Source organism: Apium graveolens, chromosome 6 (assembly GCF_009905375.1).
Source record: "Apium graveolens cultivar Ventura chromosome 6, ASM990537v1, whole genome shotgun sequence".
Classification (NCBI taxonomy): domain Eukaryota; kingdom Viridiplantae; phylum Streptophyta; class Magnoliopsida; order Apiales; family Apiaceae; genus Apium; species Apium graveolens.
Genome location: NC_133652.1, coordinates 252,115,122 through 252,141,975, shown reverse-complemented (window position 1 = coordinate 252,141,975; position 26,854 = coordinate 252,115,122).

Here is a 26,854-nt window from a genome sequence, read left to right as displayed (position 1 = left end):
ATTAACTTTATCAAGTGATTTAATAAATATTTCTGTCAGTAACTCTTTGACTAAAAGACATGCTCTCGAAATAAATGATACCTAGTGTGAAGGTGCTGTTAGTGTATACTGAAAATATTTATTTGAAGTATATACATTTATTTCTGGCCAGTTTATTTGAGAATCATTTGAATGTTTACATGTTGTCTAATATTATATATTGTGAACAATCTAGTATCAAATGGGATACAGAATATTAGATTGTTAAATACGGTTATATAATATAATAAGGTTCACAGCACATGCGGTGTTGGACAATCCACTGGTATGGCTGTAGTATTATTTAGATTAGTTTATATTGACTAATAAATAATACTAGTATACTTTGTGTATATTGAACATGATCAAATTTAGAATTGTTCCCTTAATACTGATTAAGAAGGAGAACTAAGATTCTATGTTATTATTAATGCTTAGGTTCTTAATCCGGAAATAGTAATTGACACGTGTATATTATTTACATGCTTTGATTTATATATGAAATAATTCTTTTGAATTATATCATTATATTTTGGGTGATGAAATTATATACATGGTGGATATTATTTATTGAAGGAATCCATGTCCTGATAATATTCGGGTTAATGATGTCCCCTTGAAAGCTCAAAAAAATTTAATTATGTGAAACCCTGCAGGTGGAATTTATTCTGGCATAATTAAATAAAGGTTGAGTAGATGATCAAGGATAAAAGATATTAATTAAATAAATTATCAGTAATTTATTTAATTAATGGACATATGATATTTTAAACATGGGGAATTTAATAAGCAAATAATATTGGAACCGAATTAATTAAATTACGGTATTAGGAAAGGTAGTGCAAATATTAATTCTTTAGTGGATTGAATTAATATTTAATTACATTGGGCTAGGCTCAAGATGTAATTAGAAGGCCCAACCTAATTATCCATGGTCCCTATTGTAGCCTATATATATTCTTATTCTCTTCTTGCTTGGAATTGTGTGAAAACATATTGTAGCCACCAAGGAGCAAGAAGAGAGAATAACTTGAGAAGACGGAGGCCACACTTCGCTCAAGGGAATTTGGGAATACAATAGAAGAACGTGGAATCAACCATTAACAAGGTAATCCTCTTTTCGTAATCTTTATCGTAAAATGTAGTAACACCCTAAGTCCGTGGTTCCCAACAATTGGTATCAAGAGCCTGGTAATGGGTTCTACGTTTTATGATATAATGTCCATGTCGTAATTATATATGCGTGTATATAGTATTTTGCTTGTATTGTTTTTGATGCAGGTTGTTAATCCACTATTATGGCCATGTATATTTTAATTATGTGTTTGGATCCCACGTGGTTTAATCGTGGTTAATTTTTGTTTTGGTTTCCACGTGGTTTAATCGTGGTTGTAATTTACACGAGGGTTGATCGTGTTAGAATAGATTTTACAAAATTAGTTTTGTAGTAGATCTATTTTTTTTGTAATTGTTCCGGGTATTTTGTAACAAGTTATGTGCGATCGGAAATCAATTCCGGTAGTTTTTTGTTCCGCTGTGCGATTACATGGGGCTGCTGTTGATGTTTGGATCGAACAAAATCAAAACAAAACTCACAGAAAAGCAACAGGTGCGCGCGCGCTGCGGCCGCTGCGGCAGCTGGGGCTGCTGCGGCAGCTGGGGCTGCTGCGGCAGCTGGGGCTGCTGGGGCCGTTGCGGCAGCTGGGACTGCTGGGGCCGCTGCGGCAGCTGGGACTGCTGGGGCTGCTGGGGCTGTTGGGGCAGCTGGGACTGTTGGGGCTGCTGGGGCTGCTGGGGCTGCTGGGGGTGTCGGGGCGCGCTTGAGGCAGATTTTTTTTGAGAGCTGGATTTTTTTTCAAGGGCCATAATAGTGGAAAATTTATTTTAATTTTTTCCATTAAATTTTAATTATTGCTTTAATTTATTGATTATGTGTGTCATTAATTATGTGTGTAATTCTTTTAAAATTACATGTTTAACTTAATTAGGACGACATGGACATAAAATTTATTTATTACTTTAATTAAATGTTATATGTTGCTAAAATTATGTGTGTACATTGAATACATGATTAGACATAATTATAACAAAATAGGGCCCCATTTAATTTTAAAATTCCTCAATTTTAATAAAAAAAAAATTCTAAGTGGGAGAGGGAATTAATATGAAATTAAATCCCATGGTCTCCATTATTGGTTGCAGGTAATTTAACATACAGACGAATATAAATTATATATACGTCACCCATCGTGGCATGTAATTTATGGTGTCTAGAATGTTATAGAAATTACTAGAACAAACTTCTTAAATTAATAAATTTTGAAAGGAATAAATACGGATTTTCTTTATTTCTGATTTGGGGCGATTTTGTCAAAAACGGGTTCATCGAACTTGTAAGGCTGTGGGTTTTAAGCGAGACCGATGTGACTCCTCCACTACCTGGAAATCAAACCATTGATGAATATTGAAAAGAAGTATTCTATTCAAGGCAAAATTATGAATATTGGAAGGTATACACGCCACCCATCGTGGCGTACCAAGTTTCATAGATTTCGAATAATTTAAGATTTGATGATGGTATATACTTAGCTATGAAAAATAATATAGTCCACCCCAACGTGATATATTGTTTAGTAATAGGACCGAAGTAACATTTAAACAAAATTAGGTGGTATACATGTCACACATCATGGCGTACCAGAAGCTTATGGTGTTTAGATGTTAGTGCATTAAATTTTAATAATTTAAATCTTAATAATTAATGCACCCTTATTTATGTGATGTTTTTATGCATGATTCTCAGGATAAAATGGGCTTTAATCCACTATTCACCATACTTAAGGACAACAAACTTACCGGACCTAACTATATTGAATGGAAACGAAATTTGGACATTGTGTTGACTGCTGAGGAGTACAAGTTTTGCACTTATGAACCCAAGCCTGAACAGCCTGCTGCTGATGCTCCTGAAGATGAGAAAGAGTACTATACACGGTGGATTAAGGCTGATGAGATGTCGCGATGTTACATTCTGGCAGCAATGTCGGGTGTTTTACAGCATCAGCATCAGTCTATGGCCACTGCTTCGGATATGCTCTTTAATCTCAAGGAACTTTTTGGAGATCAGAATAGGGCTGCTAGGCAAGTAGCCATGAAGGCTTTAATGAACACTCAGATGGCTGAAGGCACACCTGTAAGGGATCATGTTCTCAAGATGATGTCGCATCTGAATGAGATAGAGATCCTTGGTGCTGAACTTGACGGGGAAACCCAGATTGACATTATCCTTATGAGCTTGTCCAAGAGTTTTGAGCAGTTCCGCTTGAATTACAACATGAACAAGAGGCAGTATAGTCTCGCGGAACTGCTGACAGAACTTCAAGCAGCTGAAAGATTATTTCGACAGAGTGTTGAAGTGAATGTGGCTGAGAAAGGTTCTTCCTCTAAGCCAAAAGGTATTAAGAAGAAGAAAAAGGCTCAGACACAGAAAGCTGTGAAGGCAGTGGGAGTTCAGGGTGGTGTGAAAAAGCCTAAGGGAAAGTGCTTCAGATGCAAACAGTCAGGTCACTGGAAACAGGATTGTCCTCTTCCTAAGAAGACAAACAATAATGGTATGTCTCTTTCTCTAGTTACAGAAACATTTATAGCGGCTATATCTACGAGCACTTGGTGTGTAGATACAGGAGCCACTGATCATGTTTGTAATTCTATGCAGGGGTTCCAACTATCCAAAATGCTTAGAGATGGTGAGATATACGTGTTCATGGGAGATGCTACGAAAGTAGCAGTAGTTGCAGTAGGAGTTATTCATTTATCTTTTGGTTCTGATAGGATTTTGGTTTTGAACAATTGTCTTTATGTACCTTCTTTTAGAAGGAATTTAATTTCGGTTTCTAAACTTGCTTTGGATGGTTATAATGTTTGTTTGGATCGTAATGTTTCTATTATGATGAATAAACGAATTATATGTTCTGGTACATTGCAAGAAAATTTGTATATAATTAATCCTAGTTAACCTGCACTGCAACTGCAATTGAGGGAATTGAACAACACATCTTCTAACTCTACTAAAAGAAAGGAACCTTCTAGTTTGAACCAAACATATCTTTGGCACTTGAGATTAGGTCATATTAACTTGAGGAGGATTCAAAGACTGGTAGTAGACGGGCCTTTAAGCTCATTGGCAGTGGAGCCATTTCCAGTTTGTGAATCCTGCTTGGAAGGTAAAATGACTAATAGGCCTTTCAAGGCAAAAGGGAATAGAGCCAAACAACTGTTAGAATTGGTTCACTCTGATTTATGTGGACCCATGAATATCCAAGGAAGAGGTGGTTATGAATATTTTGTCACTTTCATTGATGATTATTCTAGATATGGGTACGTTTATTTGTTGCACCGTAAGTCTGAGTGCTTTGATAAGTTCAAAGAGTACAAAGCTAAAACGGAGAAACGACTTAATAAAAGTATCAAGTCACTACGATCAGATCGTGGTGGCGAATACTTGCTTGGAGAATTTAGGGAATATTTATCAGAAAATGGTATAGAATCCCAGTTAACTGCACCAGGCACACCCCAGCAGAATGGTGTAGCAGAGAGAAGGAACCGGACTCTTTTAGAGAGTGTTAGATCGATGATGAGTTATTCGGATTTACCCAAGTCGTTTTGGGGACATGCCTTAGAGACAGCAGCTTATCTTCTGAACTTAGTACCTTCTAAGTCGGTTCCTAAAACCCCCTTAGAATTGTGGACCGGGGATAAACCGAGTCTAAGACATATTCGAATATGGGGTTGTCCAGCACATGTGCTGAACAAGAACGCGACTAAGTTAGAATCTCGTACAGAAGTAAGGTTGTTTGTAGGCTACCCCATGGGAACGAAAGGATATTTATTTTATAGTCCGAAGAATCGGGATGTCATTGTTAGCACCAATGCAAGATTCTTGGAGGAGGACTATATAATGAATCACAAACCCATAAGTAGTGTCGTTTTAGAGGAACTAGTGGGAGGGACAAATAATACCCATGAAGCTGTAGTACAAGTAGAACAACCACAACATAATGTACAACCTGTCACTAATACCGCACCAGTGCCTCGTCGTAGTGGGAGGGTTGTTCAACAGCCTGATAGATTCATGTTTTTGGGAGAGTCTTCAGACTTGGTCCCTGGTGAACATGATGATGATCCCCGTACATACGAAGAGGCAGTACAAGACAAAGATGCAGATCTTTGGCAAAAGGCGATGGAATCTGAGATAGAATCAATGTATTCTAATCAGGTCTGGGAGCTCGTGGAACCACCCAAAGGTATAAAACCTATTGGATGTAAGTGGATCTACAAGAAAAAGAGGGGATTAGATAAAAAGGTGAAAGCCTGGAAAGCAAGACTTGTTGCGAAAGGGTATACTCAGAAAGAAGGTATCGATTATGAGGAAACCTTTTCACCGGTAGTCATGCTTAAGTCAATCCGTATTCTTTTATCTATAGCAGCTCATCTTGATTATGAGATTTGGCAAATGGATGTCAAGATAGCTTTTCTTAATGGAAGTCTTGAAGAAACCATCTATATGCAGCAACCGAAAGGATTCATTAAGGAAGGCCAAGAGCATCTGGTATGTAAGCTTAAGAGGTCTATTTATAGACTTAAACAAGCTTCTAGAGACTGGAATATTCATTTTGATCAGGCAGTCCAGTCATATGGATTTGATCAAAGTCCAAGCGAATCGTGCGTGTATAAGAGAAGTGAAGGTAATGCAGTGGTTTTTCTAGTACTATATGTAGATGATATTTTACTCATTGGAAACAATGTTGAGATGTTGTCATCAGTAAAGGCATGGTTGTTAAAACAATTTGACATGAAGGACTTAGGTGAAGCGGCATTGTTAGGTCCCAATGTGTTTGTAGAAGGGGGGGTTGATTACAAATAGTACCAAATAATCGAATAAATGCGGAATAAAAAAATGTGAAACAAAATTCAAGTTAAATAAAAATATTATTAAACTTGAAAGGTGTTACAACAACTGTATCGATTACAAGGTATTAATCTCAAATCAATTATCACAAATCTAGAATAAATTCGACATGAACTTTTTCTATTTTTGCAATAATTAGAATCAAATGCTAGACGCGATTTGAGATTAAGTTCTAGGGATTTTGATCCGCTAGATTGTTACACAAGAACAAGATAAATAATTCTAGTGGTTTGGATTTAACATTAACAAACTAGAATTTTGATCTTGATGTAAGCAGAGAAGAAAATAAAATGTTTCAAGGCGGCTGCTTTCTTTTCTTTGTTCTTGAATGTGTTCTGTATGATTGAGAGTGTTTTGTTGAATGACTTCTGCTTCTATTTATCAACAGCCAAATTACTTGAACTGCAATGACAATCGGTAGGACAATCTCTTTGGCTCAGCAAGACTTTCAGTAGGACTTTCAATTGTACTAGCAAGACAATTTGATTGAACTACAATGACTATCGGTATGACAATCAGTTGAACTAGCAAGACAATCTCCTTCCTAGTGTAACTTTCGGTATGACAATTGAAATGACTTGGCATGACAATCGGTATGACAATCCAGATTGTCATGCTAGTTCATTTTCAATTGTCTTGCTGATTTAAGACTGTTTTTAAACCAATTAAACTTCTGAAAATTCCTAAAATTAATTCAGAATTAATTAATCAATTAATTCAATTAATAAATAAATTATTCTTCGTAGATATAATTTATTTTCTTAATTAAATTAGATGACTTAATTAATTAATAGAGAATTAATTCTAGTCTTGAGCAGCAACCATTCTTCTGCAAATCTTCTGAAAATCACTGAAAATTATGAATCAATTCCACCACTTCAACGTTGACACTCGATGTACTGTCTGGTTCATGAGTGACTAACTTCCGTGACGTTTCTTCATGTGTTGACTTTGATACTCTGATTTTCTTCAGATTAAATCCTTGTAATTAATGATACTCTGACGAGATCTCTGTCACTTGATTAAATCCACGATCTTGATTTATATCACTGAGGCATGATCAACTTCTTGAACTTCTTCCAGTGAATTACCTCCTCAAGTCTGTAGATGAACCTTGTTTCTGAATCCTTTGACAGATATTACTTTGCGAGATCTCTCTGACGGTCGATCCACTATTTACTTATTACATTCTTATTTGAGTTGAGTTGAATCCTCGAATATACAAATAGGCTATGACATATGACTTACAATCTCCCCCTATTTGTTTGTTAGACAATAACACACAAATACCTAGAGGATAACTCAACTAACAAATAAGAAAAAGATATAAACATACATGCAAAGTAAATAGCAGAAAAATTCTGGATGAGATTTAACATATTCCAGATTCCAAGTAGATGTTCCTCTAGACTGAACATATCTTCAAGTAGTTCCATCTTCATTTGTACAACCACATTTCCTGTTGAGAAGCCCATATCTCTTGCTTCTCCCCCTATGAGAATCAACTGATTAAAGAAGATCACCTTCGTTTTACCACCTCTCCCGTACAATAGGATCCGCAGATAAAAACCAATGGTACTCCCCTTTTGAAAACAGCTTCTTCCCTTACTAGAAAATCACCTTGTGTTTACCACCTCTCCCGTACAATAGGATCCGTAGTTACAAACAACAATGGTGTGGTGTAGTGTACATGTAGGATCTTTTTCTTAAGTTAGGTCCCAATGTGTTTGTAGAAGGGGGGGTTGATTACAAACAGTACCAAATAATCGAATAAATGCGGAATAAAAAAATGTGAAACAAAATTCAAGTTAAATAAAAATATTATTAAACTTGAAAGGTGTTACAACAACTGTATCGATTACAAGGTATTAATCTCAAATCAATTATCACAAATCTAGAATAAATTCGACATGAACTTTTTCTATTTTTGCAATAATTAGAATCAAATGCTAGACGCGATTTGAGATTAAGTTCTAGGGATTTTGATCCGCTAGATTGTTACACAAGAACAAGATAAATAATTCTAGTGGTTTGGATTTAACATTAACAAACTAGAATTTTGATCTTGATGTAAGCAGAGAAGAAAATAAAATGTTTCAAGGCGGCTGCTTTCTTTTCTTTGTTCTTGAATGTGTTCTGTATGATTGAGAGTGTTTTGTTGAATGACTTCTGCTTCTATTTATCAACAGCCAAATTACTTGAACTGCAATGACAATCGGTAGGACAATCTCTTTGGCTCAGCAAGACTTTCAGTAGGACTTTCAATTGTACTTGCAAGACAATTTGATTGAACTACAATGACTATCGGTATGACAATCAGTTGAACTAGCAAGACAATCTCCTTCCTAGTGTAACTTTCGGTATGACAATTGAAATGACTTGGCATGACAATCGGTATGACAATCCAGATTGTCATGCTAGTTCATTTTCAATTGTCTTGCTGATTTAAGACTGTTTTTAAACCAATTAAACTTCTGAAAATTCCTAAAATTAATTCAGAATTAATTAATCAATTAATTCAATTAATAAATAAATTATTCTTCGTAGATATAATTTATTTTCTTAATTAAATTAGATGAGTTAATTAATTAATAGAGAATTAATTCTAGTCTTGAGCAGCAACCATTCTTCTGCAAATCTTCTGAAAATCACTGAAAATTATGAATCAATTCCACCACTTCAACGTTGACACTCGATGTACTGTCTGGTTCATGAGTGACTAACTTCCGTGACGTTTCTTCATGTGTTGACTTTGATACTCTGATTTTCTTCAGATTAAATCCTTATAATTAATGATACTCTGACGAGATCTCTGTCACTTGATTAAATCCACGATCTTGATTTATATCACTGAGGCATGATCAACTTCTTGAACTTCTTCCAGTGAATTACCTCCTCAAGTCTGTAGAAGAACCTTGTTTCTGAATCCTTTGACAGATATTACTTTGCGAGATCTCTCTGACGGTCGATCCACTATTTACTTATTACATTCTTATTTGAGTTGAGTTGAATCCTCGAATATACAAATAGGCTATGACATATGACTTACAATCTCCCCCTATTTGTTTGTTAGACAATAACACACAAATACCTAGAGGATAACTCAACTAACAAATAAGAAAAAGATATAAACATACATGCAAAGTAAATAACAGAAAAATTCTGGATGAGATTTAACATATTCCAGATTCCAAGTAGATGTTCCTCTAGACTGAACATATCTTCAAGTAGTTCCATCTTCATTTGTACAACCACATTTCCTGTTGAGAAGCCCATATCTCTTGCTTCTCCCCCTATGAGAATCAACTGATTAAAGAAGATCACCTTCGTTTTACCACCTCTCCCGTACATTAGGATCCGCAGATAAAAACCAATGGTACTCCCCTTTTGAAAACAGCTTCTTCCCTTACTAGAAAATCACCTTGTGTTTACCACCTCTCCCGTACAATAGGATCCGTAGTTACAAACAACAATGGTGTGGTGTAGTGTACATGTAGGATCTTTTTCTTACTCCCTGCTATTTCTCCCCCTTAGTTGAGGAATCCTCCAAACTATTACTTAAGCTTTTATCTCCCTCTTAGTGAAGGAATGTATGCCGTCGTCTGAAGAAGTTCTCATATTTCACTTGGTTGGAAAAGAAATAACAAGTAGTTTCTCTTTCTTCCTCACTGTGAGTGTGTGATTCTGTTTAGTGTACCTCACATGTGTTTCACTCTTCTCTCCACTCGTGTTTACACTCATTCTCACAAGTGTATCACTCTTCTCTCATAGATCCATAATCCAGCTGTACCTGCAAGGAAAATCACCTTAGCCATCCTTAAGGAGGTTATAGGTGGTGCAATGGGAGTTCGCAAATCCCCATCCTTGTTAAACTCGTCAGATGAATCTGAGTCATAATCTACAAGTTGCTAGTTTCCCTTTTAGGGTTCCAGATTTGAATTCTGGGAAGGTAAACAATGATCCAAAGAATTTAGCATAAAGATCAAAGTTCCCTTCTAATGTCTGTGAAGACACTTCCTTGTGACTCATCAGGTAATATCTGAATCATTGTCAACAAGTTGCCGATCTGCACCTATGTCAGATCCACTATCCGCAGATGCATCCAGGGGATTTAAAGCCTGAGGAGGTAGATACTGACCACTGACATATGGCTTTTGGATCAGTATCCTCTCCTAACACCTGTAAAGGCAATTGGTCCACTAACGAACCTTGAACAATCGAATCTGACCTTAAAATGGTCGAAACTCTTATTTCCGTCAACTCATCCTTTGTGTGTGTAACCTCTCCCTGTGCATCAAGAATTGATTATGTTTGAAGTGGTGACACTACACCGGATACCTTGGCCGACAGGCAAAATTCAATAGACGCACCCTGTTGAGAGAATGAATCTAGTAACTGTTTTTGTGCCTTTTCAGCCATTACATCTTTTTGAGAAGATGTATAGGGGCTAGCAGTTGTCTCGGTTTAAATACTACTCATCTATGTAGGAGACAGAGCTACTGGGTTGACTACAGAACCTTCCTTATGTGGTGCACTAGGCACTATCTCCCTCACGCTCATTCATACTACTTTTAGTGGTAAAAGAGTGTTGGTTGGTTCTGTTTTTGTGTTTGTCTTTACAGTCTGGGATAGACGTTGTGGGTTTTCAACCTCATGACTGTCAATGAAAGAAAGTCATTGGAGACTGAACCTGTATCACAGAACATAGAGCAATATAGAGAGATAAAATGATTTACAATAGTGATTTCAAAAGATTTTACATGAAATAAGAAATCACTAATGTAGAAAGAAGTTTGATTTTTTTTTCAATATGAATGAGTTTTTGATAAAACATTGATCACTTAGGGTAAAGTCTAAGTAATTCTCATTCATGTCAAAAACTTACAAATATCTGCAACATAATGTTAACAACATATCATTGACCGATACTTGTCAAGTACTTTAGATACTAATTGTTATGTTGCATAATCAATATACCACTGCACTTATAAAACAATATGATTGTGCTTAGTGATAAGATAGTTATTAATATGACGACTCTACTTATTCATATAAAACTGTAACTGCAGTTAGAGTGCCATACCATGTCCTTGACGATTGCTTGAGCAGTATACTAGTTCATACCAACCTGAAGTGAGATTGTGAAGAAGAGATTGCATAGTCCAATAGATCTGCAGCTGCAAAGTCCATGAACTGTGGTGCACTGACTTCCTCTTTTAACTCACCAATCAGGAGTACACTTGTACACATCTTACTAGAGTACAATTCCAAGTGTAATGTGCAGCAGGTGTCTGATATGTCGTAATATTCTCAAGTCTCGTCACTGGTGCTATATGTTAGATACTGCTTCCTGATAATAACCTAGCACAATATACAAAATTACAATGATAACATTCCCAGCTTGCAAACAGCCATATCCCTCAGATAAACCTTTGCTGTTATCTCCAAAGGTAACCAGGGGGCCAGCTTTCTCAATCCACATTTGATAGCAGGGCTCTATCTCCGGTCATATGTCTTGATGATCCACTGTCAAGAATCCACACTACCGGTTATACTTGTTTAATGCCCTGCACTACAAATGGATTAGACCTTCTTCGGAACCCAAACTTGGTTGGGCCCGGCATACTTGTAGAACTGTCCTTTGTCAGGCAAAACAACATTTTTAATTTTAATTGTCTCAACATCCTCAATGACTGAACATTTGGCCTTGTAAACAGCCTTAACAAATTTCTGTTTAAGCTTAGGCACAAATGTCTCCTTTCTAGCCTTAGAAGGACTAGCAGTCTTACACCTATCATGTTTCTTGTTATTCACATGCTGACGAGGGGTAGTCTTATCATTAGACACATGCTTACCATTAAAATAAGCATACATCATATTAAAAGCACAAGACATACAATTAGCAACACCACATGCTTTATGAGAGTGATTAACAGCAGGTAATTTATGCATGGTAGACATGGCATTATTGTTATCCAACTCATGTGTGTCTGAGTTAGTCTCAGTTGTTTTCACAACTTTGACTGGAACTTTCGACTCACTTGACTTGGAAACAATCTTCTCATAAGCATGATCCTCAGCACGTATTTCTTCTTGAATAACAGAAGAGGTCGCATCAAATGGTTCAGCAATTGATGCTTTATAGAGGGGTTCATCAACACCCTTAAGCACATGTGGTACTTCCCTCCCTTTAGCACAGACATGAGGAGGGGAGTTTATGCCTAATTCTCCAATAGCAGCATTGTAATCATAACCTATTCCAGATGTTTGATTAACAGCTTGCTTACTGTAGAACTCTTTAGCCTTCGAACAAGAATTGAAGTAGGCTCTAACCTTAGTCTCAAGACCGGTGATCTTGTCTTTGAGAATAGTTTCGAGTTTTCTATAACAGTCAACTCTATTCTCTAGAAAAGACACCTGTTCTTTCAATTTATCTTGATTAATGTGCACAAGTCTTAATTCATTGACCTCTTTCTCAAGGTCTGTGATCTGTAAACTTAACAGTTCATTATCACGACATGCACAATCTAAGTTACCTCTTAGATGATAAACCATTTCAGCATCAGAAAGTTTTACCTCTATTCTTGACGATGAAGCTTTTCCATCAATAGCCATAAGAGCAAGATTTCCTTCATCTTCATCTTCACTGTCAGTATCATCCCAGCTTCTTCCCTTTTCCAGATAAGCCCTTTCAGAGTTCTTTCTTACTTGCTTTGGCTTCCTACATTCTGTGGCAAAGTGTCCCAACTCATTGCAGTTATAGCATCTAATGGTGCTCCGATCAACCATCCCTATTTTGTATCCACCACTGCTGGTGTTAGAGGATGAAGATCCACCTTTCTGGAATTTGTTGTAGTTGGACTTGTACTTAAGCTTGGGATTCTTCTTGAATCTGACATGGGAGAATCTCTTGACAATTTGGGCCATTGACTCGTCTTCCAATTGCTCCAGTTCTTCCAAGGAATAAAAATCATCACTTGATTGATTTGTAGTAGGAGTATCATATTCTGCTACTAACTCATTTTCATCACCCTTGGAAAACTGTACCATTCTTTCTAACTGTTGAGATTGTTGTTGTTGTTGACCTTCAGCTACAAGTGCAGTAGATGTGCTGACCATTCTATCCTTCCCGTAGACTTCCTTCTGTTGAATCTGCTCCAACTCATAGGTTTTTAACACTCCATAGAGCCTGTCCAAAGAAATCTCACTCAGATCTCTAGCTTCTCTAATGGCAGTGATTCTATGTTCAAGATGAGCTGGCAGTGTTAAAAGGAACTTTTTGTTGACCTCCCTGATTGAATAATACTTTCCATTGATGTTCAGGTTGTTGATCAACGCATTGTACCTCTCAAACACTTCAGTAATTCCTTCTCCTGGATTTGATTTGAAATGTTCATATTCAGAGGTTAGGATTTCCAACTTGTTCTCCCTAACTTCCTCTGTGCCTTCATTAATTACCTCAATAGTTTCCCACATGTGTTTAGAATTTTTACAGTTCATCACATGTCTGTTCATCAAGGGATCAAGGGAATCAATCAATATTAATTGAAGGCTGGCATCCAAGGAGGCTTCTTCCTTCTCAGCAGGAGTAAAATCTTCGGGCTCTTTTGGATAGGTTCTAGCTTTAGTAGTCACCACACCATCTATTATTACCTCCGGTTCAATAACCATCGGAGTTTTTATACCCTTCTTTAACAAGTTTGAATATTTGGGATTTGCAACTTGTAAAAATAATAGCATCTTCTTCTTCCACATGATTAATTCTCTTTATCAAATTGTGGAATTTTAACGGTTCCAACTTTATGTGAAGTCATTATGAATTTTTGAATAGATAAAAATTCAAGGAGTTGAAAAATCACAAAAGTCTAGGATCTTGATTTGTTCGTTAATCAGAAGGCTCTGATACCAATTGTTAGGTCCCAATGTGTTTGTAGAAGGGGGGGGGGGGGTTGATTACAAACAGTACCAAATAATCGAATAAATGCGGAATAAAAAAATGTGAAACAAAATTCAAGTTAAATAAAAATATTATTAAACTTGAAAGGTGTTACAACAACTGTATCGATTACAAGGTATTAATCTCAAATCAATTATCACAAATCTAGAATAAATTCGACATGAACTTTTTCTATTTTTGCAATAATTAGAATCAAATGCTAGACGCGATTTGAGATTAAGTTCTAGGGATTTTGATACGCTAGATTGTTACACAAGAACAAGATAAATAATTCTAGTGGTTTGGATTTAACATTAACAAACTAGAATTTTGATCTTGATGTAAGCAGAGAAGAAAATAAAATGTTTCAAGGCGGCTGCTTTCTTTTCTTTGTTCTTGAATGTGTTCTGTATGATTGAGAGTGTTTTGTTGAATGACTTCTGCTTCTATTTATCAACAGCCAAATTACTTGAACTGCAATGACAATCGGTAGGACAATCTCTTTGGCTCAGCAAGACTTTCAGTAGGACTTTCAATTGTACTAGCAAGACAATCTGATTGAACTACAATGACTATCGGTATGACAATCAGTTGAACTAGCAAGACAATCTCCTTCCTAGTGTAACTTTCGGTATGACAATTGAAATGACTTGGCATGACAATCGGTATGACAATCCAGATTGTCATGCTAGTTCATTTTCAATTGTCTTGCTGATTTAAGACTGTTTTTAAACCAATTAAACTTCTGAAAATTCCTAAAATTAATTCAGAATTAATTAATCAATTAATTCAATTAATAAATAAATTATTCTTCGTAGATATAATTTATTTTCTTAATTAAATTAGATGACTTAATTAATTAATAGAGAATTAATTCTAGTCTTGAGCAGCAACCATTCTTCTGCAAATCTTCTGAAAATCACTGAAAATTATGAATCAATTCCACCACTTCAACGTTGACACTCGATGTACTGTCTGGTTCATGAGTGACTAACTTCCGTGACGTTTCTTCATGTGTTGACTTTGATACTCTGATTTTCTTCAGATTAAATCCTTGTAATTAATGATACTCTGACGAGATCTCTGTCACTTGATTAAATCCACGATCTTGATTTATATCACTGAGGCATGATCAACTTCTTGAACTTCTTCCAGTGAATTACCTCCTCAAGTCTGTAGATGAACCTTGTTTCTGAATCCTTTGACAGATATTACTTTGCGAGATCTCTCTGACGGTCGATCCACTATTTACTTATTACATTCTTATTTGAGTTGAGTTGAATCCTCGAATATACAAATAGGCTATGACATATGACTTACAGGCATACGTCCTTGGGATCAAAGTTATAAGGGATCGCAAGAAAAGGATGTTGGCTTTATCTCAAGAGCCCTACATTGATGAAGTATTAGCTCGTTTTAACATGCAGAACTCCAAGAAAGGTTTTTTACCTTTTAAGCATGGAGTTGCTCTATCTAAGAAGCAGTGTCCTTCGACACCTAAGGATATAGAGAGCATGAAAGCAGTTCCTTATGCTTCAGCATGTGGAAGCTTAATGTATTCTATGTTATGTACGAGGCCTGGCATCTGCTTTGCTGTAGGCATGGTTAGTAGATATCAGTCGAACCCAGGTCAGGAACATTGGAGTGCAGTAAAAACTATACTCAAGTACCTGAGAAGGACTAAGGAGTATATGTTAATTTACAAGGCCTCAGATCTATTTCCTTTGGGATATACTGATTCAGATTTCTAATCAGATAGGGATAAGAGGAAATCAACCTCAGGATATGTTTTTACTTTGGGAGGTGGAGCCGTTATATGAAGGAGTGTAAAGCAGAAATGCATTGCAGACTCCACCATGGAGGCCGAGTACGTGGCGGCCTCTGAGGCTGCCAAGGAGGATGTATGGTTCAGGAACTTCCTTTTGGACTTAGATGTGGTACCTAATTTGCCTAGGAGCTTGACGGTGTATTGTGATAACACTGGTGCTGTGGCAAATTCAAAGGAACCGCGAGACCACAAAGCAGCTAAACATATTGAACGTAAGTATCATCTCATACGAGGAATCGTAAAGCGAGGGGATATAGTTGTGGCTCACATATCATCAGAAGACAACCGAGCAGATCCTTTCACAAAGAGCTTGCCAACCAAGGTTTTTGACAAGCTTGTGGAAGCGATAGGAGTCAGATGGATGGACACATAGATTTTTATGTAATAGTGGATTAAATAAACACTGATGTACACATAGAATATTTTGAGTATAAGTGGGAGATTGTTAGTGTATACTGAAAATATTTATTTGAAGTATGTACATTTATTTCTGGCCAGTTTATTTGAGAATCATTTGAATGTTTACATGTTGTCTAATATTATATATTGTGAACAATCTAGTATCAAATGGGATACAGAATATTAGATTGTTAAATACGGTTATATAATATAATAAGGTTCACAGCACAGGTGGTGTTGGACAATCCACTGGTATGGCTGTAGTATTATTTAGATTAGTTTATATTGACTAATAAATAATACTAGTATACTTTATGTATATTGAACAGGATCAAATTTAGAATTGTTCCCTTAATACTGATTAAGAAGGAGAACTAAGATTCTATGTTATTATTAATGCTTAGGTTCTTAATCCGGAAATAGTAATTGACACGTGTATATTATTTACATGCTTTGATTTATATATGAAATAATTCTTTTGAATTATATCATTATATTTTGGGTGATGAAATTATATACATGGTGGATATTATTTATTGAAGGAATCCATGTCCTGATAATATTCGGGTTAATGATGTCCCCTTGAAAGCTCAAAAAGATTTAATTATGTGAAACCCTGCAGGTGGAATTTATTCTGACATAATTAAGTAAAGGTTGAGTGGATGATCAAGGATAAAAGATATTAATTAAATAAATTATCAGTAATTTATTTAATTAATGGACATATGATATTTTAAACATGGGGAATTTAATAAGCAAATAATATTGGAACCGAATTAATTAAATTACGGTATTAGGAAAGGTAGTGCAAATATTAATTCTTTAGTGGATTGAATTAATATTTAATTACATTGGGCTAGGCTCAAGATGTAATTAGAAGGCCCAACCTAATTATCCATGGTCCCTATTGTAGCCTATATATATTCTTATTCTCTTCTTGCTTGGAATTGTGTGAAAACATATTGTAGCCACCAAGGAGCAAGAAGAGAGGATAACTTGAGAAGACGAAGGCCACACTTCGCTCAAGGGAATTTGGGAATACAATAGAAGAGCGTGGAATCAACCATTAACAAGGTAATCCTCTTTTCGTAATCTTTATCGTAAAACGTAGTAACACCCTAAGTCCGTGGTTCCCAACAGGTGCCTTGTCATAGAGTGTTCACAGAGTTGTTGGATTTGAGGTTGTTTCTTATCATAATAAGAAATCAATCTTCTTTCACGAAGTTGACAACTTCCTGAATAGTGTTTCTTCTATAACTTAGGTTGACAGTGTAATAACCCCCAAAATTTTCAACTTTTTGTAACCCTTGTGAATAGTGTTTTAGCTGAATGAGAAAACTTTTCATGCCACACTATGTAGGGGTTCTATTATGGATATTCTGAGATTTTATTAGTACTCTATACGGTATATGAGTGTATGTAAAGATCGTCAGAATCCAATTCCGAACATTTTGGTTTTTCCCGGAAATACCCTAGATGCGGAAAGAATTGAGTATAAGGTAACAGGATAAAAATGATTTAAATTAAAGGATTATAATAGCGGATCATAAAAAGGAATATAATGTATTGAGAATGGTTAAGGGAACCTAAGTAATAAGATCCCGGGTATGATCCTTCAAACGATAAAACGAGAACGAAAGTTAAGCGAACCGTATAACAGATCAGCGGTCATTAGGAAAACAATTAGGAAGTTAATCAAAGGGATTAGAGAGAGTGATGTCACCCAACCAATGAGAAGAGGACAAGGAGGGAAGGATGACATCACCACATGACATGGGCATGACATGGGAAGGAAGGAGATGTGGTGGCTTTTTAACCACACAAAATCAAGGGCAACATGGTAATTAACTAAATCAAACACAAAAACAAATCAACCAAGCCAAGCAAATTCATTCTTCATCAAAATCAAAAAGAAACCAAGGCATTGTTCATCTTTTGCTCTCGGCTTTTTATCATTTTAAAGGGCAAGAAATTCAAAACTCAAGATCCAAACCTCCTAAATTGGTGAGTTAATTCCCTAATCATCCTTATGCTTAGTTAGGGCTATATCATGAGTTTAAGCCATCAATTCCTTCTCAATCTTCTTCATTTAATCAAAGAAGAAGACAATGAATAGTGTTTTCAAGTTTTTAACTTCTTGATTTCCTTGAAGATCCAAGCATTCCTAAGACTTCTCAAAGCTTCTTAAGGCTTCCTAGCTCCTCCCACCACTTCAAGGAAGGTATATCATCTCCAAACCCTAGATTCCTATGTATTTTAAGATGATTTTGATTAGTAGGGTGATATTGTAGCTTAATGTTTGTGATTTAGAGTTTGGGATTGAAATGGTATTGAAATGGAATGGTAAATGTTGTTGTTTTGGTTAAAAGATTGTAGTATAGTTAAATTCAAGCTTAGGCATAAGTATGAAGGTTAAAATTGAATTGGTTGGGGCTGATATGATGTGATAAGGATGGATGTTGGTTGTATGTTTGATTTGAGGTTGAATTGGGTTGGTTTTGAATGGTTTTAAATTGGGAAATCGCGTAAACATAGCCGTCGTAACGTCCGATTTTCTTTAGACTGTTTTTGTGCATAACATTAGGACCCGAGAACCCCCTAATAGATTATGACCATTGCCATGTTTAGATAGCTCATGTTACGAGCTTCGTTTTGATATGTAGTTCGTTCGATTCCGATGCACGGTTTAGGAGAAACGACCGTTTCAAGTAACGGCGTTTCGCGAACGAAACTTTTCCCCTCGCCTTACTTTGAAACATAGGTTAAAGACCAAAAAGGGTTAATTAATGTATGAAACATTTATGGTAAGTGTGTTAGGCAGTTGGTAAGACACTCGCGAAGGAATCGCCTTAAAACTCATAAAGGTTAAATTATTAAAAATGGTGGAGCCGAGGGTACTCGAGTGACTTAAGAGAATCAGTAAGCGCAAAACAAGCGTTAGAGTCTAAGTTAGTTAAAGTATAGATTTACAAGTGACTTTGGTTTAATTCCAACTTACTTGTTGTTTATAGGTTACCAAACTCGTCCCGAGCCTTTTATCACCCCAAGTCGCTCAGGCAAGTTTTCTACCCGTTATAACTGTTGTTGTGATGTATTTGTGTATATGCATGATCTTGCGTTAAATGCATATTTGTTATAGCAGATCCTTGCGATATATTGTAGCATGTTATATGGTACATATGCATGCCTGTTTCGTATTCTTTCCATATATAATTGTTGATTCAGTTGATAATACCTATGCTACAGAATAGCGGTAATTTGCATATACCCTTAGTATAGGGACCCAAAGGTGAAAACATTTTCTAAAACCGGGAGTCGAGGATCCCGAGTAGATTCCGTATATATATATATATATTTATATATATATGGTCATAGTTTTCAAAACTATTAATCGAATAAGGTTTATTCGATAACTTTATTTTATTTTATGAATATTATTTGAATATTCATTCGAGGGCTTATGACTCTTTATATTATTTATTGAATATTATTTCGAATATTATTCGAGGGCTTATGACTCTTTTATATTATTATTGGATATTGCTTGGATATTCATTTGAGGATGTATGACTCCTTTATTTTATGAATATTATTTATAATATTCATTCGATGTATTATGACTCCGCTTATTACTTATTAATATTCTTTATTGTATTAAAGAATAAGGTGTCGATAATCAAACTTATTTTTGATTATTCAAATAAAGATAGTACTTTCGTATAAATATATCTTTGGTTATTTAATACTCGTTTCAAGTATAAGTTTTAATACTTCTACTTCAATTATTTTTATAAAGATTATTCTTTATGGGAATATTATTTAAATAATAATATTCAGACATTTTCTAAATATACTGGGGACTGATTTACTTCATTAAATCAGCTTTACTCCAAACACTCTTTAAAGTGTTTTCGAGTCTTCAAAATGATTTTTAAAAGTTAGAGCGGATCCCAAAACTCATTTTTATATTTAAGATCTTCCTTTTTAAGGGGATTTAAATACTCGCTCAAAACCTGAGGGATCCGGCTCTGTGGTGTATTTTATATTCGCAACAAGGTTGTAGTTTTGGTAAATGAATTGATTACTTACCCAACGTTCGGGAAGTAAGTCCATTTATTGAGTCGGCATAAGCAACATGGGCTCAGTGGGCGTCCATGATAGTGTAAGTGGCTCAGTGGGAGTCCATCAAATGCATAAGTGGCTGAGTGGCAGTCCAGCATAAGGTCCTATTGAGACCAGGGTGATGACCAGTGGGGAATTCGTCCATCTACTAGTAGAAAAGGTTACTTATGGGTATCTTTGCCTGATCAGCAAGATATCTAGTTTATGCCAAAATTCTTTTCCTTTCCAAATTTATTGGATATTGCAATTCTGTTCATACTTTACATGGCAGAGGTTTTCAGGAAATGTATAAAGGAAGATGTATATGTGGATATATATATATATATATATATATATATCAGAACTTAATGAAGTATGTCATAACTTCATTTCCTTTAATAATATTTTAAAGATTTAATCTATTCAAATCTTGTCTTGTAGTCTCATCTATGTGATGAACTGTTGAAAGCTCATTATACTTTGAACAATGGTAGTTCAAGTAGCTTTATAAATGATATAAGTGTAGTGAAGTATTTGGTAACTTCATCTTTTAAACTTATATCTAGTTAATAATTGTCTTATGAATGACAAAGATTTTCAGAAAAATGTTGAGACAAGGTTAGATATATGAGATCACCTTGCAACAATATTGTTTTATACAGTTATACACCGGGACTTTGTGTATATTATGCATGGAAGAGGACTTCCAATTTTTTGAAAAGTATATATGTATATATATATACTGAATATTTTGCGACTTCATCGCATTAAGATATCAACTTGGTTCATTTCTTTTGACCAAGTCTTTCATGAGTATTATGAGTAGGCTCATATATTGTTAATCATTATACATATTATTTTGGTGGGCTTGCTGCTCACCCTTGCTTTCTTCTTTCATCACACAACATCAGATAGATAAGATGAACAGGACCAAGCTCCCAATTCGCAAGCGGATAGGAAACGTACCGCAGCTTTCTGGAAGCGTTGAGGCCGCTGTAGCTGAGGTAGAAATTACCAATAGGCTAAGTTTTCAACTAATAATGTACCAGACTTATGTATACTATGAATTGTAATAATGACAAAGAAATGTAAATTTATTCAGAAAACCTTTTAAGGTGTATGGGCAGATAATTGTGGAATAAAATGACTTGTGGTTATTTTTGGATGTTCATCTCTGAGACTATAACGTGTGGTGTGTGTGTTTATTGTGGGGTCACAGTACAGAGTAGTTGAGTAATTATTAAGATTGGGTGTTATTAAGGGAAATGGAACTCGTGACAACCCGGATCCCCGACCCCGGATTTGGGGGTGTTACAGAAATGGTATCAGAGCTAAGCGTTATAAACCTCAGAGATGATGTGGCGTTAAGATAATAAGTTCACTAAGATAAATAAGAACTCTTGCCAAGTTCATAGTCGGGCTACCTAACGTAGTACTGACAGTTAAAACCCTTATGGGAACCCTTATAAATATCGTAATGGGAGCGTAGTTCGTTATCGTATATGGTAGCGGGACTCCGAACCCTGAGGTTGAGGAGCAGCAGCGCGATGATGTTTTATTACTAATTGGAGATCGGATTGTGGATCCGATAGAGTGTCCTAATGCAGGACCAGATGATGTTGATATTGAGGATGTAGCGGTTGAGGATGTTGTCCTAGAAGGGATAGTTGTTGAGGAGGATCCCATGGAGGATCCTGACAAGAATGAATAAAGGACCACTGATGAATTGATGACCATGGTTAGGTCGACTACCAGAGGTAGGATTGGTCGATCACTACCGGAGGTTCGTTCAAGTTTGTAAAGATAGTAGCCCCCTTTAATGTGGCTTACTCGTAAGACTGAGAAGTTTGAATGGACAGGGAAATACGAGAACAGCTTTCAAGAACTGAAGCAAAGGTTGGTGACGGCCCCTATGCTGGCGTTGCCGGATGGAAAAGGAGATTTTGTGAAGTGTAGTGACGCTTCGCACAAGGGATTAGGGTGCGTGCTTATGCAACACAGTAAGGTAATCGCGTACACGTCAAGACAATTAAGGTAATATGAAATTCGATATCCCCACCCATGAGCTTGGGCTCGTGGCAATAGTTTTGCCCTAAAGATTTGAGGCACTACTTGTATGGAGAGAAGTGTGAGATTCACAAACCATAGGAGCTCTAGTACATTTTTACGTAGAAAGAGCTCAACATACGCCCGAGGAGGCGGTTAGAGCTAATCAAGAATTATGATTGGGAGATTCTGTATCATTCGGGGAAAGCCGATGTGGTGGCTGATGCCCTTAGTAGAAAGGAGAGACTCAAGATGATAATGTCCTTGGGAGAGTTATAAGAGATTTTGAGAAAATGGAAATAGAAGTGAAGGTAACCGGAGCCGGTACCGAAAAGCTGTTTGAGATTGCAATACAGACCGAATTATCGGAAAAGAACATATTGTGCCAGAAAAAGTGATGAATGAAGGCAGAGAGCCAATAATTAGATAAAAGATTAATACCGAGAAAGATAATAAAGGAATAATGAGGTATTCCTATAGAATTTGGGTTCCGAAAGTTCAAGAGCTTAAGGATGAGAACTTAGATGAGAGCCATAGTTTGAGGAATAGGATTTAGGGCAAACCCAGAATGTGATAGTCAGGGAGGTTGCCATCAAGAAAGAAAGAACCCATAACATAATAGAGTGGAAAACAAGGTTTTTAATGTAAAAGATGACCCCAATTATGGGGAGTATGATGAAACATTTCATACTAAGGAAACAGAGAGTCGAGTAAGGAAAGGAGACCCGAGACGGTACTCCTATACAGAAATTCATGGACCTGTCGAAACAGAACTTATACTTTACTCCCAACCACGACCTTGAGGGAAACAATGTAGTGGGAAATTCTTTCAGGACCTCTAAGTCTCTAAGCTCTTAAAAGTTCCAAGGAACAAGCTGACCCGGTCGAGGCAAGAGCCTGGCTAAAGGAAATATAGGAATCGTTTGAGATTCAAAATGATTGATGAACCACAAAAGACTATTTTGTCACTTACCCTCCTAAGAAAGAGACCACCCGCTGGTGAAAGACCAAGGAAGGCACGGAGCAAGAGATTACAATAAACTGATTTAAGTTCAGTCAATTGTTTTCGGGAAAGTAATTCCCAAAGATAAGGAGATAGTGTAAAAGCTTTAGAGCCAGATCAAAGGCAGACGAGTATGATGAATTATGAATCTAAGTTGTAAAAGATGTCAAGATTCGTTCTAAGGACACGAATCCAGAATGACAGGATGTTTGAAATCAATGCTTATGTTGTGTTGGTTCATGAAATAATGATAAGAGAAAGGGAAATAAAAAGAAACTAAAGTGGAAAGGAATACAAGGGCAATAGAGTTTGAGGTATGATAAGAGAGTTGGGTATGAGGAAACCCTAAAGACTCGTAGCAATAGACATAGAAAAGTATGCATTCGTCAGGATGAGGGTGATTCACCATGAGTTGAAGTTGATGGTTGAAGGCATAAGAGATACATATAGTTTACCCCCTGTAAGTTGGGAGGATTTGAGGAAACCTTGAGATAGTTTGAAGGATAAATAATGAGATGCGGATAGACTGAGGAGACAAGGAAGTAAGAAATTAGGAAAATTGGATGAAGGAAGTGACCTTCAAGAATGTGAAGTGTAAGACCGGTGGCTTGATACCCAGAAAGGGAGACGCCAGGTATGAAAGATATCCCAACATTGAGGTGACTGTTGAGATAAACAACAAAAGTAAATAAGGAATTATTAAGAAGAAGTTCACATTGAACATGACCAATATCTTCCAGAACATCCATGTTATCATTACCAAATCAGGAAAGAAAAGCGGATGACCATTGTTATCTTTTGGAGGCCATATGGATTGACCTCAGTTTGAATATGGATGCTATTATGAAGTTAGGTATAGACTATCGAGGTGGGAATGATGAATAAGATAATCTATCAAGGATATATGACTTGATTTATCCATGGAAGGATGCAGGTACCTTTTAAAGGTGGAATTAAGGATAGAACATTGGTAACTTAAAATGAATCCTAGGGGACTGCATAAAGGTTGGCATGTCACCCTTAATAGGGATAGTATGAGTTTTGACAGTATGATTGGGAAAGGGTTAAGGTAACAACAACCTTTAAGAATCAGTGGAGAAATTTTTCAGAAGAATATAGACAATGGTTCTAGTATTAGTAAATGGTATTGTGTTATGCCCTGTATCTAGGGAATACAGAAGGAACGATTGAAGGATAACCTTAGAGGTTTTACAAGGAGAAAGGTAATATTCAAAATTCTCAAGAATAGAAATGTTGATAAAGGAAATATGACGTAATTATAATGTTGCCAAGTGAGGCACGTGTTAAACCACGAGAAAGTATGAATCGAACCAGTAAAGGTCGAAATTGTTCAGGGCAATTAGGACCTAAGATAAAAGATGTTCTAAGTATGATTGAGAGTCAGTCGTAACAGTGATTAACCTCTAAAGATTGAGGCAATAACTTATGGAAAAATGGTGATATTTTTATTTTATTTTATTTACTCATCAGATATTAAAGAAAAGCATTTTCACATAAGCTGTGATTGAAATAAGGTAGAAAATTTATTTGGAGGTGGTTAAAATGACATTGACTGTAAGGAAATTTTACTATCAGGAAAGGCCAAAGAGGTGGCCGACACTTTAAAGGTAAGAGGATAATTATAGGCGCGTGTGCCAAAGGAATATAGTGATGATGGTTAAAGCCGGGAAGGTTGTATTACGGTTCGGAAGATTGACATTCCTTCTGATGACTGTGCAATACCCAACCGTAATAGTAGTTGGTAAAGGTTTAATTCGTGTAATCGCCATGAACGGGCTATCTATCTTAGAAGGTCCTATCTTGAGATAATCCAGGACCATGTTTCAAAAAGGACTAGACGAACCTTTGAGTTAAGTCTTCTATTGAAGGCATATGATTAAGAATGGTATTAACCTGCTATCGTTGCCTTGATTGAAACTCTTCTGCAATTTTATCTGCTTCATGTCATGTATGTATGTCAGGATCAGAAGTGTTCTTCGTGAATCATGAATGGTGATTATGTTACCTCCTTAGAAGGATTTGATACGAGATGTATGGACTCTGTATGGTTAGCTATTAAGACTTCAGGGAAAATGAATGACTACAGTGGGTCAGTGGTGGACCATAGTAAGGCAGCAATGATTCTGTGAGTGGTGAGCTGATTACAACCGTGAGAGTTGTATTTGAATGGTTGTTGAGATTGAGTACCACTAATCGGGTCGTGGTAGTGTATAAGTTATCATTGATAGACTAATTAAGTAGAGTATCTACCTAGTGAATATTTATTCTTTCTTATCAATAGAGAGTCGTATTACTATATGAGGAAGGTTGCGGTGCAAGCATAGAATTCTAGTAACGATGATGTCTAGAATGAGATCCCAGATTCGATTTTCGATATCAAGGGAGTTTCAAAGGTGATTGTGTATAAGCTCGAGGAAGAGCATGGGTCCATAGAATGATGGACGGAATAGCAAAAATATTTAGGCATGTGAAATATGATGCTATAACACTTGATGTTGATATAAACATATATGTTTTGTTCTCCTATGACAAACCTCTATAGTTCAGAGGTAGATTCCAAGCCAGATATTTTATGGCAATAAAATTTTTACGAATATACAATTCTCTTCAGTTCGTTCTTTTCTCTCCTTTTCATTTCATATAAGCTGAGAAGAACAACCCTTCCAGAAGGGGAGGTATTGCCAAATGACTATCTATTTGTGTGATAGAAGCCGAGTAGGATACCAGCTATTGTTTAATTGCTTGTCAAGTACTAAAGGCTGGCCACCTTCTGTACTAACTATGCGATATAACAAGTGTTCATGATCATAGTGATCTCTCAACAAATTCATTTACTTCTATATGATTGATCAAACTTTGGGTAATGGAAACAGCTGAAAAAGGAGTAATAAAGTTTTGGTGGTATTCGGAATGGAAACACATTCGTGATACTAAGGTTGACGTGGTTATTAAAAGGTTAGAGAACGCTAACGAGCCAAAGGTATAACCAGTATAATATTAGGAACGGAAGGTAATAGCGATTACGAACTGGAAAAGAATGGGTATTGAGAAGCAAAAGCTCTAATGCTAAAAGCTATAATGAGAGTCTGTGCAATAGACTTGAAAGAATTTGGAATGATCACTTAATGCGGATTGAGTTATCTTACGACAATAGATCATATGTCATTATCGAGATATCGCCTTATGAGATCCTTGAGGGAAGACAATGTCGATCTCCCTTAGGTTAGGATGAAGTTGTAGAGTGCAAGATGCTCGGACCAGCAGTGGTCCAAAGGACCAAGGATATGATAGATCTAATCAGAGGACGGCTGGTAGTAACCCAAGATGGACATAAGAGGTATGCTGATTTGACATGAAAGGACAAGGAATGGGAAGTAGGGGACCTAGTGTTGTTATAGGCATTCCCTTGGAAGGGGTTAATGAGATTCGGAAAGAAAGGAAAACTAAGCCCAAGATACATTGGACCTTTGAGATATTAAGACGGATTGGAAAGTTAGCTTACGAGCTAGCCCTACCCCCGAACCTGTAGCAAGT